Source organism: Myotis daubentonii, chromosome 3, assembly GCF_963259705.1.
Source record: "Myotis daubentonii chromosome 3, mMyoDau2.1, whole genome shotgun sequence".
NCBI classification, from domain to species: domain Eukaryota; kingdom Metazoa; phylum Chordata; class Mammalia; order Chiroptera; family Vespertilionidae; genus Myotis; species Myotis daubentonii.
The window spans coordinates 176,169,747-176,188,356 of NC_081842.1; positions in this window are offsets into that span (position 1 = coordinate 176,169,747).

The following is an 18,610-nucleotide window of genomic DNA, read 5'->3' on the forward strand; positions in this document are numbered from 1 at the left end:
GTATTAGATCATCCTCATTCACTCATTAACAGAAATGCATAATGCTAAACTTGCATTTCTCCCCTGGAAAAAAATGTTGTGTCCCATGAAAAGTTGTTTTGGTAAAAAGTAAGAGCCTTGGTTTGTCCTTGACAATAATTCATCCATCATGAGTGCTGCAGGACATAGCCAAGACACAGAGAAAGATCCTTGGTGAAGGCAAATCTTCAAGCCCACACAAGGGAGAGCGAAGATACCACGTGGTTTAGCAGTTTGAAATCACAATGCTGCCAAGGTTAGATTAGATTAGATTAGATTAGATTAGATTCTTGTTCTCTGCAGTACCTTAGGTTTACTTTAGAAATTGCAATTAGATTAAAAGTTGTGATTTCAAAAATAGCACACTTGCACCCTGGCTCTAGTTAAAGCATCAGCCTGCTTACCATAAGGGTCAAAGGTTCTATTCCCAGTTCCAGGCATGTACCTGGGGTGCAGGTTCCATCCCCAGCCCAGTTGGGGCGAGTGTGGGAGGCAATCAATCAGTGTGTTTCTCTCATATTGATGTTTCTCTCTCTCACCTACGCCCTCCTTCCACTCTCTCTTAAAAAAAAATCAATGGAAAATATCCTCTGGTGAGGATGAAAAACAAAGGCCCACTTGCCTTTCTGTTTCCCTCCATCAGGAGGATGCTAGTCTCATAATCTTTCATAATCTTTACATAGAACTTCTAATAAGAAGTGCTCTCGGAGAGCCTTCAAAGAATAAATGTGACTGACTGTTGATACTTATGCTGCCATATGTATGTTTTTTTCACCTAACAAATGTCTGATTTTTGGCAAATCAACTTTTTTTTTTTTTCATTGAAATTTGCCTGATTGAATACCATGGGAGGTGGCAGAATAAATGCTATTATCTATGTACAGTAATTAAGGAAATAGTCCTTGTCGCTCCAGTAGGAACCAGGCTCTTCCTGCCTGTAGTAACATCTATATATATAAAAGCCTAAGCGACCGAATGACCAGAATGACTGGAATGACCAGTCAACCAGTTGCTATGATGCACACTGGCAACCAGGGGCAGACAGTCAACGCAGGAGCTGCCCCCTGGTGGTCAGTGCGCTCCCACAGACCCATTCTAGCCTGCACCAGTCCCCCACCCCAGGCCTATTATCAGTTATTGTTGTTAATCTCTTACTGAGCCTAATTTATAAAGTACATTTTATGATAGGTATGTATGCATAGGAAAAAATTATGATTAATTAGATTAGGAGTCAGCAAACTACAGCCTGTGGGCCAAACCCAGCCTGTCACCTGGTTTACTGTGGCCCATGAACTGAGAATGGTTTTCCATTTTTAAAGGGTTGAGAAAAAAATGAAAGGAAGAATAATATTTCATGACACCTGAAAAATATAATAAATTCAAATATCAGTGTCCATAAATAAAGCTTTATTGGAACACAGCCATGCTCCTTTGTCTGCATGGTATCTGTGCTGCTTTTGTGCTACAAAACAGACTCAAGTAGTTGTGACAGACACTGCACAGGGGCAAAGCTGAGAATATTTACTGTCTGTTCTTTTACAGAAGACAGTAAATAGGGGTTTGCCAACCCCCGCACCTTCCAAAGTACAGAACCTAACAATGTTCAAGATTATGGTTAGCACAGTACTTGCTGCCTCCTTCCTCTGCTTCAATCTCTTCTAAAGAAAACAAACTGTTTTTCTTGTATTTCATGGCTTCAGGGTGAGGTTTATTCAAAGAATTATCAGTGCCCTTATGCTCCTTTTTTCCATGTTTGAAACAAAGAGATACTGTAGTCCCTCTGTCCCCACAGTTTTGCTTTTTATGCTTTCACTTACCCTCAGTCAACTGTGGTCCAAAAATATTAAATGGAAAATTCTAGAAAGAAGTCATAAATTTTAAACTGTGCACCATTCTGAGTGGTATGATGAAATCTCATGCCATTCTGCTTTTTCCTACCAGATGTGAATCATCCCTTGTCCAGCGTATCAGCTACCTGCCCATTAAACACTGAGTAGCCATTTTGGTTATCAGATGGACTATTTCAGCATTGCAAGTGCTTGTATTCAAGTAATCTTTACTTTACTTATGGATGGCTCCAAAGTGCAACAGTAGTTGTGCTGGGTATTTGGAGATGCCAAAGAGGAGCTATAAATTGCTTCCTTTAAATGAAAAGGTGAGTTCAATACAATAAGATATTTTAAAAGAGAGATGACATTCACATAACTTTTATTAAAGTATATTGTTGTACTTGTCCTATTTTATTATTAGTTATTTTCTTTTATATTCCCAAATAAACTATTTCTTCTTTTTATCTTTATCGTTGAAAGTATTACATAGGTCCTTACAACTCTCTCCAATTCATCCTTATTACCAATCCTCCAATCTCATTCCTCCTAAGTCTGTGACCCTCTAGCTAAGCCATTCAGCACGACTCACAAGTTAGTATAGCTATGTACTTCTCTTGTTTCCTTCCACGCAAAGGGACAATCATATGTAGTACTTGAGGTTCTGCCTGCTGAAAGAATGACCTTTCCTTATTGTCTTTCAGAGTCCCTCTTCAGTAGGGCATACTGCTCTGCAGTCCACTTTTAGCTGGTGTGTATTCCTGCAGGTTTTTCTGCTTTCTCAAATCACTTTTCATAAGGAACTCCCCACAAGGGTGTTAGGATGAGTTGAAGAAAAGATGGCAGTACTTCTTACACACGTAAATGCACTGGGAGTGTGAGTGACGTGCCAATGCAGTTTACCACAATACCTTTACCACCTGCTTAAGTAAAATCTCATGTTTAAACTTCCACTTGATTTTGGAGTGTTGCTGTGCATGTCAAATACTATGACTTGATGGATTAGATAACATACAGTTGCTAATGGGCAGCTTAGGTCACATGGTCCCCATATATTCAGTTTCTATCAGCCAGGAGATGTTTCTCAAAAAGAGACTATGTATTTGTAGAAGAGTGCATGGCTTTGCTCCAAACCCTAGGGGCTTATATTTTGGTTCTGCTATAGGAGCTGTCTGCCCAATATCCAAGAGTCATATACATTTTGAGCACCATGATTCTGCTAGATCCTATGTCCAAGTTGCTTGTTCTGCCTCCTGGACTAGCTGGAGACTTGGCGCTTGCTCCGGGACCTAATTAAAGTTGACAGTCCTTAGGGGTTATTTGGTAAACTAGTGGCCCAGTGCACGAAATTCATGCACATTAAAAGGTAATTAATTAGAGGAAATATTTTAATATTGCTATTTGCCCTTTCTCTATAATAGAAGTGTCAGAGATGAAAGGAAATGAGTAAAATGTATTTGAAAACAATATATGAATTTATTAATAAACAATAACAAAATGCTAACAACAAAGACATGATATAATAACAATAAAAACATGATATGAAAACAACAAAAACATGATATAAAAACATGATATAAAAATAACATTGATGCAAACAATGACTGATAAAGTGATTAAACTTATTCTAATATCTCCCTGTATACCACAGTAAGAGTGAAAACACTTTCAGAGTGCTTGACTAATTTCCCTTGTGATAAAGTATTTACAACTTTAATTTTAACGTCACAAACTCTTTAAACTTAAGAGAAAGCAACATATCATTGACCATGTCCAAAAATGGGTTCAGGTAGGAATATTCCTACTCTGTCTAGAGTTTGTCCTTGTGACTTATTAATAGTCATCTCAAATGCTGGCATCACGGGAAACTGTCTTTGAATCAATTTAAATGGGAGGCCAGTGTCAGACAGAGACAAATCAATTCTTGGAATCAGAACAATCTCTCTTTCTGCAGATCCTGTGAATACTTCAGCTTTGATAATGTTAGGTCATAATATCTTGATAATAAATCTAGTACCATTACAAAGATCCCATTTACTGTTAAGATTTCTCAATAGCATGATGATTGCACCCACTTTCAGTTTTAATTTATGACATGGCATTCCCGAAGGAGTAATACTATTAAGAAATTTGATGGGAAAATTTTCCTTCTCAGCATCATCTATTGAGTCAATGGAATCATCACTCAAATATGTGTGAAAATCTCCATCGAGTATATCCAAAATTTCTTCGTTTAATTTTTGAATGTGCTCATCTTTTAGACAAAGAATTACATGTTTAGATATATTTTTAATATTATCTATAGATATACTATTTCCAAAGGTAGCTTCAATAATAGATCCATTACAAATCATTTCACGGGGCATTTCAATAATATCCATTCCTAAATGAAAACTGCTATCAAGTTTGCCACCTCCAAGTTTTACTAACCATTCACTATAGCAGAATCCTCTGATCTCATATTTGTTGTAAGAGACAACTTTCTGAAACATCCCCAAACATTATAGTACTTTAAACTCATTTGCACTATGGCCTATCACATAGCATGTGGCACAACACTTTGACATTGTTGAAAATCCCCTCCAGGAAGGAAAACTTTCCCACCAAATGTAACATTCAAATTCATAATTTCTCTTAGTAATCTGTCTATGCTATTTATAGCATGACTGGATGCCATGGTGCATTCATCAATAATGAGAAGTTTGGCCTTTTTAATGGTTTTAGCAACTTCACTCTTTATAAGAGTCTAGAAATTGAAGTTTCATTTAATGGGATTGGTAATTTATATTGGGAATAAAAGGTTCTTCCACTGAGAAGTAAATTTGCAGCAATTCTTGTAGATGCTGTGGGTAAAACAGTACCACCATGACTTCTAATATAATGTATTAAAACTTTATAAATATATGTTTTTCCACTACCACCTGGACCATCAAAGAAAAAGCATTAGGGGTGTACAGTTAGATCTTCGAGGGCTGAAGTTATAGTCTGAAAGGCTGCCAACTGTTCATCATTCAGAGAATTTATCAAAACCTATGACTGTTGTCACTTGGATAATTCATCACATGTATTTGTATTCATTAATGAAGATAGTCCGGAAGTTTGAAATGAGGGGACTCCCGCGGCAGGTGCGTGTAGCAGCCGGTCCCACCCCCGCTGTGGTCACAGCCATCTTGTGTTACGGGATCCCCACCTCTGCTGTGGGGGCTGCCATCTTGTTATGACATGATGGTCAATTTACATATTCCCTCTTTATTAGATAGGATGTGTCCAGCAGCTGACCTGTATGGGGTATGAGTTGTCTCCAAAACCCTGAGAGTTCTTCTAAGCATCTCTGTGCTGAGATGGAAGAATCCTGGATTTTTGTGAGGTTTATCTCACACCCTTTCATGCACACATGTTTTATCAAGGAGTCTAGGATTGCAGCTGCTTTTTATTTCCTATGTCTTAAGGATACAATATCATCGATGTACTGAACTACCATGCTGTCCTGTGGGATGGTGAAGCGATCAATGTCCTGTTGACTATTTTTTGGCAAAGAGCCAGGGCTGCTGTAGCCCTGGGGTAAAACAGTACAGGTGAAGTGCTTACCTGTCAGATGAAAGCAAACTCCTCTGGTATTCTGTGCTTAAAGGAATAGAGAACAAAGCATTTATCAGATCAATACCTCCATACCAAGGGCAGTGTCTACGTTGATTTGCTCTGGCAAATACACCATATCTGAAAAAGCAATTGCAATTGAAGTGCAACTACATGACTGAATTTAAAATAATCTGTTGTCTTTCTCTAAAACCTGCAATGGCTACAGTGGTGAATTAAATAGGGCAATGATAAAAATCATCACCCCAGCATCTTTCATTCATTGTTTAATAGCTTGGTGAATTAACTTAAGGTGCACATCCTTGTAAGCAACACATGGATCAAAAAATAGAACTTTGCCAGTTGCCCCAGTTACCCCAGAAGCCTCTACACCTGCCTCATCCTAATCATAGCCCTCTTCCTCCCTTCAAAAGTAATAGTTATTTGGACTCCCACTTCCTTGAAATTTTATGCCTTTATTATTTAAGTGTATATCCTTAAATATAACAGTTTAATCATGCCCATTATGTTTTTAAGTTGCTTTTAATCCCCATTTCCATTTTTATTTTTGTCATTTATTGTAGCCCATTTGGACTGTAGAGTTTCCCAAAGTCTGGATATTTTTATTGGATACTCACGGAGCAATTCCATGTGCTTCTTTCCCTTTGTATACCCTGCAGATTGGCAGCTGGATCCAGAGGCTTGATTGGACTCAAGTGCAATCCCTTTGGAAATACTGTGAGTGATGTTATGTTCTTTCATTAAAAGACACATAATGCCTATCTGATTTTCACTCTTTTTATGATTTCAACAGCTGGTTATGCTCAAGGCCTAAACCCATTTATTTATCAGAGGTTTCAAACTGTGATATTCTATCATTATGTTTTCATATAAGCTGGAACAATTTTATAAAGGGACAATTCCCCTTGTCTATTATTTGATTAGCCAGCTGAGGTAGAATAGGCAAGATAAATGCTTAATTCTTATCCAATTCTCAAGGAATTGAATTGAGTTCCTTTTCATCCTCAGAAGGTGACCAATTAGATTTTTTTCTTTTTTACTATTATTATAAACTCATACATTTAAACTTATTTGATGTATTTCAATTTATTGCAATTTTTATTTTTATTTTTATTTTTTTTAATTAAATCTTTATTGTTCAGATTATTACATTTGTTCCTTTCCCCCCCCCCCCCATAACTCCCCTCCTCCCAATTCCCGCCCCACCCTCCGCCCTCACTCCCCACCCACTGTCCTCATCCATAGGTGCACGATTTTTGTCCAGTCTCTTCCCACATCTCCCACACCCCTTTCCCCCCCAAGAATAGTCAGTCCATTCCCTTTCTATGTCCCTGATTCTATTATAATCAACAGTTCATTCTGTTCATCAGATTATTTATTCACTTGATTCTTAGATTCACTTGTTGATAGATGCATATTTGTTGTTCATAATTTGTATCTTTACCTTTTTCTTCCTCTTCCTCTTCTTAAAGGATACCTTTCAGCATTTCATATAATCCTGGTTTGGTGGTGATGAACTCCTTTAGCTTTTCCTTATCTGTGAAGCTCTTTATCTGACCTTCAATTCTGAATGATAGCTTTGCTGGATAAAGTAATCTTGGTTGTAGGTTCTTGGTATTCATCACTTTGAATATTTCTTGCCACTCCCTTCTGGCCTGCAAAGTTTCTGTTGAGAAATCAGCTGACAGTCGTATGGGTATTCCCTTGTAGGTAACTGAGTTTCTTTCTCTTGCTGTTTTTAAGATTCTCTCTTTATCTTTTGCTCTTGGCATTTTAATGATGATGTGTCTTGGTGTGGTCCTCTTTGGATTCCTTTTGTTTGGGGTTCTCCGCGCTTCTTGGACCTGTAAGTCCATTTCTTTCACCAGGTGGGGGAAGTTTTCTGTCATTATTTCTTCAAATAGGTTTTCAATATCTTGCTCTCTCTCATCTTCTGGCACCCCTATAATTCTGATGTTGGTACGCTTGAAGCTGTCCCAGAGGCTCCTTACACTATCCTCGCATTTTTGGATTCTTTTTTCACTTTGCTTTTCCGGTTGGATGTTTTTTGCTTCCTCGCATTTCAAATCATTGACTTGATTCTTGCGCTCCTCTGGTCTGCTGTCGGGCGTCTGTATAATATTCGTTATTTCAGTCCGTGTGTGCTTAATTTCTAGTTGGTTCCCCAATATAAGATCGAGGGTCTTATTAGTTTTCGTGTAGATCTCATTAAGTTTATCGGCAGCTTCTAAACAGTTCTTGAGAGACCTTAAAAGTGTGGTTCTGAACTCTATTTCTTCCATTGACAATTTTGTCCTGTTTCTTTGTCTCCGCATTTTGTTATGCTTCCTTGGTGCACCCCCTAGTGGTCTTTGTTCGCAGTCTTATAGATAAATCTTGATTGCTGTAGCTTATTCCAGGGAGGGTTTGACCTCCAGGCCAAGTGGCTATGAGAATCAGCTGTGTCAGCAGTGAGAGAACTTCTGTCCCCTAGGGAGGTGCTAATCTAGCCTTTGCCTGAGGCTATCCGGCAAATGCCTCTGTGCAGGGCTTGGGCGGGGCGGGTCGCACAGGATCAACAGGGTGGGCCGGAGAGAGCAGTTATGGCGGCTCTCAGTCCTGTCCCCAGGGGCTCTGCCTCTCTGAGTCCCAGCACCCGCTGCAAAGCTCGGAGAGAAAGCTGCCCTCGCTCTGACCGAAGCTAGACAGTCCCGCTTCTCCCGTTTGAGTCTGGGTCCCTAAAGACTCGCCCGGGTCTGGAGCTCAGAGTCTGCGACTCCCTCCCGATTGAAAACAACAACCGCACCCTCCGCCGCCAGCCCGCTCCGCGCACTCCGCACCTCAGAATTTGACTTCAGCACTGCGCCTCCTCTGAGTGTCCGTATGCGTTTCTCTTTCCTCCTAGTTGTAGGACTTCCACTCAGCCAGTGTTCCTGTGGTTCTGGGTGATGTCCCTTCCGTTTTTTGGTTTCACTTTTGAAGTAGTTGTTCAAAGCAGCAAACTCCGGCATTAACCTATGTCGCCATCTTGGTTCTCCTATTGCAATTTTTATTGAAGCTGAAGTTGTCCATCCTTGGCTAGTACGAGCCTCTTCAAGTTTGCTCCTGACTCTTTTTGACATGATGCCAGTGGTCTTTAATAGCTTCCTTGCTATCTGGTATGTCAAGATGTTCCAGTTACACTTGTACATATTATCCCCCAGACCTGGAACCAGTCATTTCTCCAAAAATTCTTGGTTTATTTAATGAAAAATGGTATTTCAAAACCATGATCTGGGTACTGGGGATGCTCATATTTCTGGGCTCTAGCTCTTATGGGTATTTTTCCATTTAAGTTTAGACTATAAGATTTTTACTTAATTTCTTCTATTTTACATTTGTATCTCCTTTCTTCCACACTGAGAACCTTGGTTCCCAAGGACATGACAGAAGTAGAATATCCCATAATTATTCACTTGTTTTGTCCCACATTACACATATAACAGTCTCAGAATCACAATAACTAATACTACCACCATCAATTATGATTACGAGAATACAATTTTAAAATATTTCTACTTTGCATATGTTATTTCCATATCCCCCATTTTTATGGTTTTACTACATCCAGATTTTACAGCTATTATCTATAATAATAAAAGGGTAATATGCTAATGAGACCAAACCTCCTTTTGGGTGTCATTCCGGACATCCTTCCAGATGAAGCCGGGGCTGGAGGGAAGCAGCCCAGGTCCCCGGTGCCTGCTGGCAGTGGCTGGAGCAAAGCCCAGGTCCCAGGTGCCAGAGGGAAGCCCGTGCCAGCAGTCAGGGGAAGGAAGACCTACTTTTGCACAAATTTTTGTGCATCGGGCCTCTAGTATACTATAAGCTCTTATTTCAAACCCTCATTTAGTCTTAGCTATTCAATTAAGTATATATTTAAATCCCACTACCAGTTTCAATGTCAATGTTTCTCTAGTTATTTTTGTTGTCTGAAGCTCACTGGCCAAGATAGTTTTCTGTGATAATGAAAATGTTGTGTAAGTGCATTATTTAGTATAGTAGCCATTAGCCACATAAACTTCTTGAGCACTTGAAATGTAGCTAGTTTCATTGAAGAATTTAACATAATTTAATTTAATTCATTAAAATTAAAATTTAAATAGCTATAAGTGGCTCGTGGCTATCATATTTGTCAAATTTCTTAGGAAGAGCTCATGGGAAAAATATCCCTTGAGTTCTTTTATGTGAATAACAGTTTGTCTGCAACTTTTATATTTGTAGGTCAGTTTTGCTGTTTTTAAAATACTTGGTTCACATTTTCTTCCTCTGAGCATCATATTTATGTTACTCCATTTTCTTCTGGCATAAAATGTTACTGTTGAACAATCTGATGATAATACAATTTTTCCCTTGTAAGTCATGTGTGCTCTTTGCCTAGATGCCTGAAAGGTATTTTTTCATTAAAGCTCAGTAATTTTTCTAGAATAGGTCTTAGTGCTTCTATAGATACATTATCATAATCAATCACAGATGATAATTTCATTCATTAATTGTGAATGCCACTGCATGCCATGGATTACCTAGCATTCCAGTTACATTGGCAAAGTGTTCAGCAGTTTGCTCGTCTAGACCAAGGATATGAATGAATCAATCCTAAAATCCAATCTTTGAGATTTTGAGGGTCTGTTTCCTGGAACCACTTCTTGAACCAATTTTTGTATCAGTGTTTAATTAGAAGACAGAAATAATACCAATAATCAGAATAGAGAAAATTTATTATAAAACAGAGACAATAATGGCATAAATGGCATGGCCATTTTTGATATATTTCTCAAGCACACAATATGCTCTTTCAATATGTAATTTTAAATACTTTTATTTTTTTATTTCAGGAAAGATTTTAGTATTTGTTTTTTTCTCCATCTTTCAGGGATTCCCATTATCTATATGTTGGATTTTCTTTGCCTATCTTTAATATTTGCCATTTTCTCTTGACTTCTATTTTATTTTTCATCATTTTTATTAATTCTTTTTATCTTTTTTTTACTCTCCATTTAAAGCAGCAGTTCTCAACCTGTGGGACGCGACCCCTTTGGGGGTCAAACAACCCTTTCACAGGGGTCGCCTAAGACCATCGGAAAACACATATATAATTACATATTGTTTTTGTGATTAATTACTATGCTTTAATTATGTTCAATTTGTAACAATGAAATTGGGGATCACCACAACATGAGGAACTGTATTAAAGGGTCGTGGCATTAGGAAGGTTGAGAATCACTGATTTAAAGGCATTACACATTATATTTATTTGCAATCTTCATTTTTTTTTAAAAAAATTTTCTTTTGTTAGTAATTCTTCTTTGAGTTCTGTTGCATTACTTCTGAGTTTTTCTAATTCTGACATGCTATTTTTCCATATAGTGTATTTTTCGTAATATCTCTACGCTAATTTTGAAATAGCATGTTACAGTTTTGATTTGTCTTTGAGCATGTCTTTCAAGTGTGCTTTTGTTTCTGTAGGGATATTATTCTGCTCTGTTTCTTTTATTTTTTGAATAGTAGTTTATGGATTTGATTTTGATACTTTTTTGTTTGTTACTTATTTTTAATGTAAATTTGGTTTTATTAAACTTTTTAATAAATATTTTCATTGATTTCAGAGAGGAAAGAAGAGGGAGAGAGAGATAGAAATATCAATGATGAGAGAGTGTGGGAAGCCGCCTATTGTCTTCTCTAGAAGAGAGGTGTGGACAAGGAGCCTGGAAGGCTGGTGACTCTTGAAGTCCTGGCAAAGGTCAGAGCTATGCATCCACTGTTTAGTCCAGCCAATGGTAGCTGAAGCAACTTTCCCACCAGATAGTCATGTAAATCCTTACTGATAAGATAGTCTGCCTGTTGCTGGAACTTGCCTGCCTAAGGCTAAGGGTGTATCCCAAACTGAATAAAAGAGTGGCAAGGCCTGAGCACAAGCTGAGTCCATCCTCTTGGGATGGGCTCGCGCCCCCCGCCCCCCCCCCCCCCCCCCCCGTTTCCAAATTATTATCTCTTGTCTAGTCTCTTTCATTTGTGTGCGGCCCCTCTTCCAGATCCTGACCCCTGAACCACGCGGGACGTAGGGGGTATACATATACATAAACATCTACACAAGAGAGAGTCATTGATTGGCTGCCTCCTGCACACTCCCTACTGGGGATGGAGCCTACAACCCGGGCATGTGCTCTTAACCAGAATTGAACCCTGACTCTTCAGTCTACAGGCTGATGCTCTATCCACTGAGCCAAACCAGCTAGGGCTGGTTTTATTAAACTTTTAAAAGAGGCTTGTTTCAGATAGATTTTCTAAGTTTATAGTGCTCCCTCTTCTGTCACTTTATGTAGTATTAAAAGGTATTGTGGCTTGTTTTCTAAGATTTTCTGGCTCTATTTCCCTCTCACAGTTTGAGCCAGACTTTATTTTGCAATTATCTCTGTTGCTTCTATCCCCCTCAAGTTTAATTCTACTGTAGCAGTTCCTGTGGGGTTCTGTCTTGGAAGGAAGCCCCGTCGGTGGTGTTTTTTAAGAGACTCGTAGATACAGAGAACATTTAAAAATATATTTTATTGATTTAAGAGAGGAAAGAAGAGGGAGAGAGAGATGGTAACATCAATGATGAGACAGAATCATCAATCAGCTGCCTCCTGCATGTCCACTAGTGGGGATTGAGCCCACAATCCGGGCATGTGCCCTAACCGGGAATTGAGCAGTGACCTCCGGTTCATGGGGCAGTCCTCAACCACTGACCCACACCAGCTGGTCTGTCAATAGTTTTAAGATTGCTCCAGCCCCATTTAGTCCTTACTCCTGACCCGTTACATTCATTCACTATTCTGCTATTCTCAAATTGGCCTACTGAACATCTAGTCAGTATCTGTTGCCTTTTCAGTCCATCAGTTGTATTGTTGCTTTTCTCTGTTTTCCCCCCCCCCACACAGATGCTCTTGTTACTGTAGATGTTTTCCCCTCATCCATTTGTATTATGGGGTTTTGGGAGATATTTATTACCTAGTTTTATTGTAAATATTGGTAGTATTTGGTCTTATATCAATTTTCTGTATATTTTTATATGGGGATTCAACAATATCTAAAGCTATGCTGCCACTATCTTTCCTTTTCAAGTCTTTGATGGTGATATTAATCTGTAATTTCCTCAGGGATATGGTATTGTTTTTGATTCACTGATTGGTTTGTTCCACTTGTTCCTGTCCTTTATGATAAGAGAATGAATGTGGACATCCTACCACTTGCCAAAATGTTGGTCTTCTGTAATGGGAAAATAACCACAGCATGGTTCATGGACTTTCTTGGCTCATTACAAGATGAATTCTGGCCAAAGTGCATGTATCGCTGACCCTCCTAAGTTCTTATTCTCACTAGTGGATCACAGTTGCCTGTTGTGCCCCTAAGGATTAATGCTAGCTAAGAACAAGTGTCTAGTAATACATCCCAAAGTATCAGTGCACAATTACTCTGGCAAATGGCTTTGGTTTCTTCAAGGAGACAAAGATGAAGGTTACAATTCATTCTTAGGACAATGTTGCAGGGTCTTTCCTCATGGGCACCTGGCTTTTTTATTCAATGGGCTCAAATGGAACTGGATCAATTTCTGGGAATTAGGTAAGGGAATCAACTAAATCAGTGCCCCAATTTTCCAGATTTCTTTTTCTTGACTTTTTGGCTTCAGTCCTAGAAATCCCATGATAAATAATGTAATCCTTGAGGTCAAAACATTCGGATTATGACTGTGTTTTTGCTGCTTATAGGGGTAAGCAGTTAGTGCTGCCACGAGACATCTGCCACTCCAGAATATTATTATCACCCAGAGAGTCTATTTCAATATCAGCATTGCCTATGTAGGGCAGGCACTAGGCAGCGGTTCTCAACCTGTGGGTTGCGACCCCTTTGGCAGTCGAACGACCCTTTCACAGGGGTCGCATAAGACCATCCTGCATATCAGATATTTACATTATGATTAACAGTAGCAACATTATGAAGTAGCAACAAAAATAATTTTATGGTTGGGTCACAACACGAGGAACTATATTTAAAGGGCCTGAAGGTTGAGAACCACTGCCTAGAGCAGTGATGGCGAACCTATGACACACGTGTCAGAGGTGAAACGCAAACTCATTTTTTTGGTTGATTTTTCTTTGTTAAATGGCATTTAAATATATAAAATAAATATCAAAAATATAAATCTTTGTTTTACTATGGTTGCAAATATCAAAAAATTTCTATATGTGACACGGCACTAGAGTTAAGTTAGGGTTTTTCAAAATGCTGACACGCCAAGCTCAAAAGGTTCACCATCACTGGCCTAGAGTGTTTTAAAGGATATTGGTGCTTTAACCAAGTATATTTCTCTGCCTTAATTAAAGGAACATCCTTTGGACCTTTTTTGAGAACATAGATGATGAGTAAACAGGTCATAAATAACAATTTCATTTCAACATTATTATCTCCCATAGTCTTTGGGTTTTTCCCCTCCTCTTCTACATTTTGACATTTCAATCTCACTTTGGATAGGCCTTTGTTGAAACCAGATTTAAGTTCATCAACTGAGTAAACAGATGCATTGCTTTTAATTAGATCACTGAATTAAAGATCTCTAATAAATGTTTGATAGTTTCTTCTTGTTGACCTAGTCCTTCCCCCATCTGAATCCATTATCACACATATTTCCCAGATTTCTATAGATGTAAATAAGCATGAAATTGTAACTATTTTAGTAGATAAACTCTTTGCTTCTCTCCATGATTTGACTTTTTCATTGACCAAGAGATAATGAAGTGTTGTGGACTATGAAGTTAACTGGTGTCTTCTTGCAGGTAAGGTAAGTGCGGGGTTTCTATGCAAGTCAGAGCCAGCATTATGAGATGAGGAGGAAGGACTGCTCCTTCTGACAAGTGAGGTGCAGTAGATAATGGGGGCTCCAAGGACTCATATTTATCTGAATTTACTCTAATGTTCTCATCTCAGTTCTCAGGGTTTTACTCCTTCTAATCAAAATCTATCTTGAGCATAAAAGACCTGGTGAGGTTGTGAATTCAATTTAATCTGTAATGCAAAACTCTCATGATCAACCTTGGCATCTTACTTTGGGCATGTCATCTCATTGGCTTTAAGAGATTAGAGATTGTTTGATGGTGGTTACAGACATTTTTCCAATCCTCTAATTTTGCCTAGAGCATATAATTTAAATAAATGTAAAGGCGCGAGCTTATGCCCCCTTTCTTTAAGCTTCCCAGGGCTTCCGAAGTGTCCAGCTTGCCCCATAGTCCTTGTCTGCACCATTTTTATCATACAAATCTACCAAAAGGCTTGCCTTCAATGGGTATGTAATTTAAGCCTCTGAAAAATGTGATAATTTCAGTAACTTCATTGTAACTATACCATGGACTGCCAGTTCCCATTTTTCAGTGAGAACTGAATCATCTCCGCCTTGAAATCCAACCAAATCAGATAGCCACTCCCAAATCCTGGTTATTGAACGTCTGTTGTCTATAACCACTTCCAGTTTCACAAATTACATTAGTCAGGGCTCAGTGTATGAGAAAGAAAATACCTTAGGCATTTTAAACATGAAATAATTTTATACAGGAAATTGGGTGCTTTAAAAAATGGTTGGAAATGCTAGAGTAGCATAAATCAGGGAACCATGATTGGCACTATAAAGTTCAGTGCTCCTCATCATAGATGCTATTCAGGGAGCAGATAGTTTAGGTTAGGAAGCCACTTCCTCTGTCACCATTGAAACTTTCTTGATACTCATAAAGGTGTTGACCTGAGTCTGGTCATCATGGCCCCCACCTACTTTTTTGAGACTCATGTTTTCATAAGCTTGCTTGTTAGCAGGAAGAGCAGCAGGAGGATAGCCTCTGTTCTATGTTTGTCTTCCAAAACTTCTGCGAGTGTATTAATTGGCTGAACCTAATTTGTATATAGAACTCCAGCTGCCAGAAAGTCTAGGAGATATATTTTTTAATTTTCTAGGCTCTTTGAGGAGGTGAGAATGGATGCTATTCAGTATGTTAAAAAACTAAATCATTTTTTGTGTGTTTTTTTGTTTGTTTTTTGTTTTTTGCTTATATTAGCTTCTGTTGCTTCATGCAAAATGGGAGATTAACTGTAGCGAGGTAAAGAGTTCATGGAAATGAGTCTATAAACAGCAAAGACAGGATATTTTTTTTCAAGAAGTTTGTATATGAAGAGAAAAAGATGAGATGATAATTTTTGGGAGAATCCAGAGGAAAGGGACAGTTTAATTCAGATGTAAGAGATTTAAGCATTGTTATAGGTCAAGTGGGAGGAAAGAGTAGAGTATTTAAAATAGGACACTAGGGGCAACTGATGGAAGAAGGCCTGGAGAAGATGGGAAGGTAGGAATCAAGGTTGCAGACATCAGGGTTGGCCCCAAACAAAGAAGTAAGAGGAGCAGTTTTGTTCAAGGACCTTGAACATCAAAAGATCACATACATGCAAGGACCTTACCAGATGTGAGAAATCAGGCAGCCTGACCATAGGTGAGCACGTGCCTGTGTCAGTCATACAAGAGCAGCTTATGTAAAATAGGTGACTAGATGTTCCTGTAGTTTCAGTTTTTCAAATGAAGAACTTAGTTTGGGGCATCTAACCTTTCAAATACTTTAAACTGCTTGTTGTCAGGTATTTACTTAGGACAGATAAAAACCCAGCCTGTATTGTGTAAAATATGGACACTGTCCCACAACTACCTTGAAAGCAGCATTCTTCTCCCTTGGAAATGTGTGGAACTGACCAACACTAGGACAATGGGCCAGTCAGGACTCAAAACTGCTCTACCAACGCTGGTTCTTACACAGAGATCTCCATTTCTGCAGATCTCCATTTAGCTGTGGTTGATGCGGTCCTTTGCAAGCACCTGAAAAATAAGTTAGCTTTGGTTGAGAAGAATAATATACCAGTGAGGTTATATCCACTGTAAAAATGTCTACCCTTAGGAGTGAATATGATAACAACAGGAATTTTGAACTAGTTTATGCAAAAGACTCAGAGTGGGTGCTTAGGGCAGAATGCAACCTGCCTTCACATCTGTCTTTTGCTGGGGTTGCTAGGTTTGAAGCCCCTGGGCAGGGCTTTTGCGTGTCAGGGAAAGTGAAAAGCAGAGTAAATTCTGTCACTCTAGTACAGCGGTTCTCAATCTGTGGGTTGTGACCCCTTTGGGGGTCAAATGACCCTTTCACAGGGGTCGCCTGAGACCATCGGAAAACACATATATAATTACATATTGTTTTTGTGATTAATCACTATGCTTTAATTATGTTCAATTTGTAACAATGAAAATACATCCTGCATATCAGATATTTACATTATGATTCATAACAGTAGCAAAATGACAGTTATGAAGTAGCAACGAAAATAATTCTATGCTTGGGGGTCACCACAACATGAGGAACTGTATTAAAGGGTCTCGGCATTAGGAAGGTTGAGAACCACTGCTCTAGTGGATGCTGGGCAGATGCTTTAGTGAAGTGGTTACTTGGAGGGATCGTTCCAAGGGAAAATAAGAGGATTTCCAAGTTCCTTGTTCCTCTTCTTTGGTCGGCCTCGGGATCAAGCAATCACTTGGGTAGGCCCTAAACTTATCCCATATAATCTTATCCTCACCCTTCCTATACATCCATCAACCATCCAATTAAGAGTGGTTTGCCTGCCCTAACTGGTTTGGCTCAGTGGATAGAGTGTCCTGCTGTGGACTGAAAGGTCCTGGGTTCGATTCCCGTCAAAGGTATGTACCTTGTTGTGAGCTCGATCCCTGGTAGGGGGCGTACAGGAGGCAGCTGATTGGTGTTTCTCTCTCATTCATGTTTCTAACTCTCTATCCTTCTCCTTTCCTCTCTGTAAAATCAAATACATTTAAAAAATACATTTTAAAAAAAGAGTGGTCTGTCCAATTACATTGCAAATGTAATGCAGATGTTCTCTCCAGATAGTCCCTGAGCAATCCTTTTCTACCAGCAGTAGCCCCAAGCCCTTACAAAGATAGTCTGGGGCCACTACAGTCTTTGATCACATAGGCTTGCTCCACTGATAAATTATATTATAAAAACAAAGTTGAAAAACACTTTCCTGTAATGTGTTAAAATTTTTGTCTGTGATTCTCATTTCTCCCTGTTACATTTCCTACAGGCTGATGTCTTTCACTGCCTCAGTTTGCCAAGATCTCCGCTTTCTTACCCAACCAAATCTAGGGTCCTTTTTAAAGACGAGTCCTACCTGTGTCACTTTTTCTCAGGGCTCTGCAAGGTGACTGGCTAGCAAATTTAATTAACTAATGCACAACAAAATTCCATTGGCTTCATCTATCACTCTTTGAGGATAATATTTGCATTTTAAATGAAGCTTCTTAGACTGTCAAGTTCAGCATGTGGCTTATAGATCATCAGGACAAATGCACTGATTTCACAGAGGAGGCGGCTGAGGCTCAGAGGCCTCACAGAACTTACAGGGAATCTCAGGGGGGCTAGTAAGGGGCAGAGCAAGATTGGAACTGGTTTGGGGTACAGCGCACCTTGCACCATTGCACATGGCTCTGATGACATGATTAGTCAATGAGAGAATTTTTAGGTACTAAAAAGAAAAACATCCTAAATTATGTATTTATTTAATATTCAACAGACATTTACATACAAAGGTATCACTTCTTACCTAGAATTTCTATTCTCACCAGTATTTATTTCTGTGCTTAGTAGAGGGGACTAGAATTATTTCTTACTTGTATGTCTCCCCAACTGGACTCTGAGTCCCCAAGGACAGGGATTGGGCTTTATTTGTCATTGTATCCCAGAACACAGGCCAAGGGAGTACTCAGTGGGAATTCACTGGATGTTGCTGAAAGAATGAATGAACAATGTATGATGGCCAGGAACGGGGCTAGAACTTTGGGCATCACATGTTCCTGGTTCTGAACAAAGTTGTTCTGTCGATGAGGCATCCTTTCTAACATTCTTCAAGTCACACCAGATAATCTCCTTCCACCTCCATTTCCTCTGAAGGCTGCTGGCTTTAAGTAATGTTTACTTTTGTGCCATTTGACTTTCATATACTGATGTTAACCTCTCTGGTTTCTTCCACTCACTCCATAAGGCTTCTTTTCCTTGTACGGTTATCATCTTCCTTTTGCTAGATTG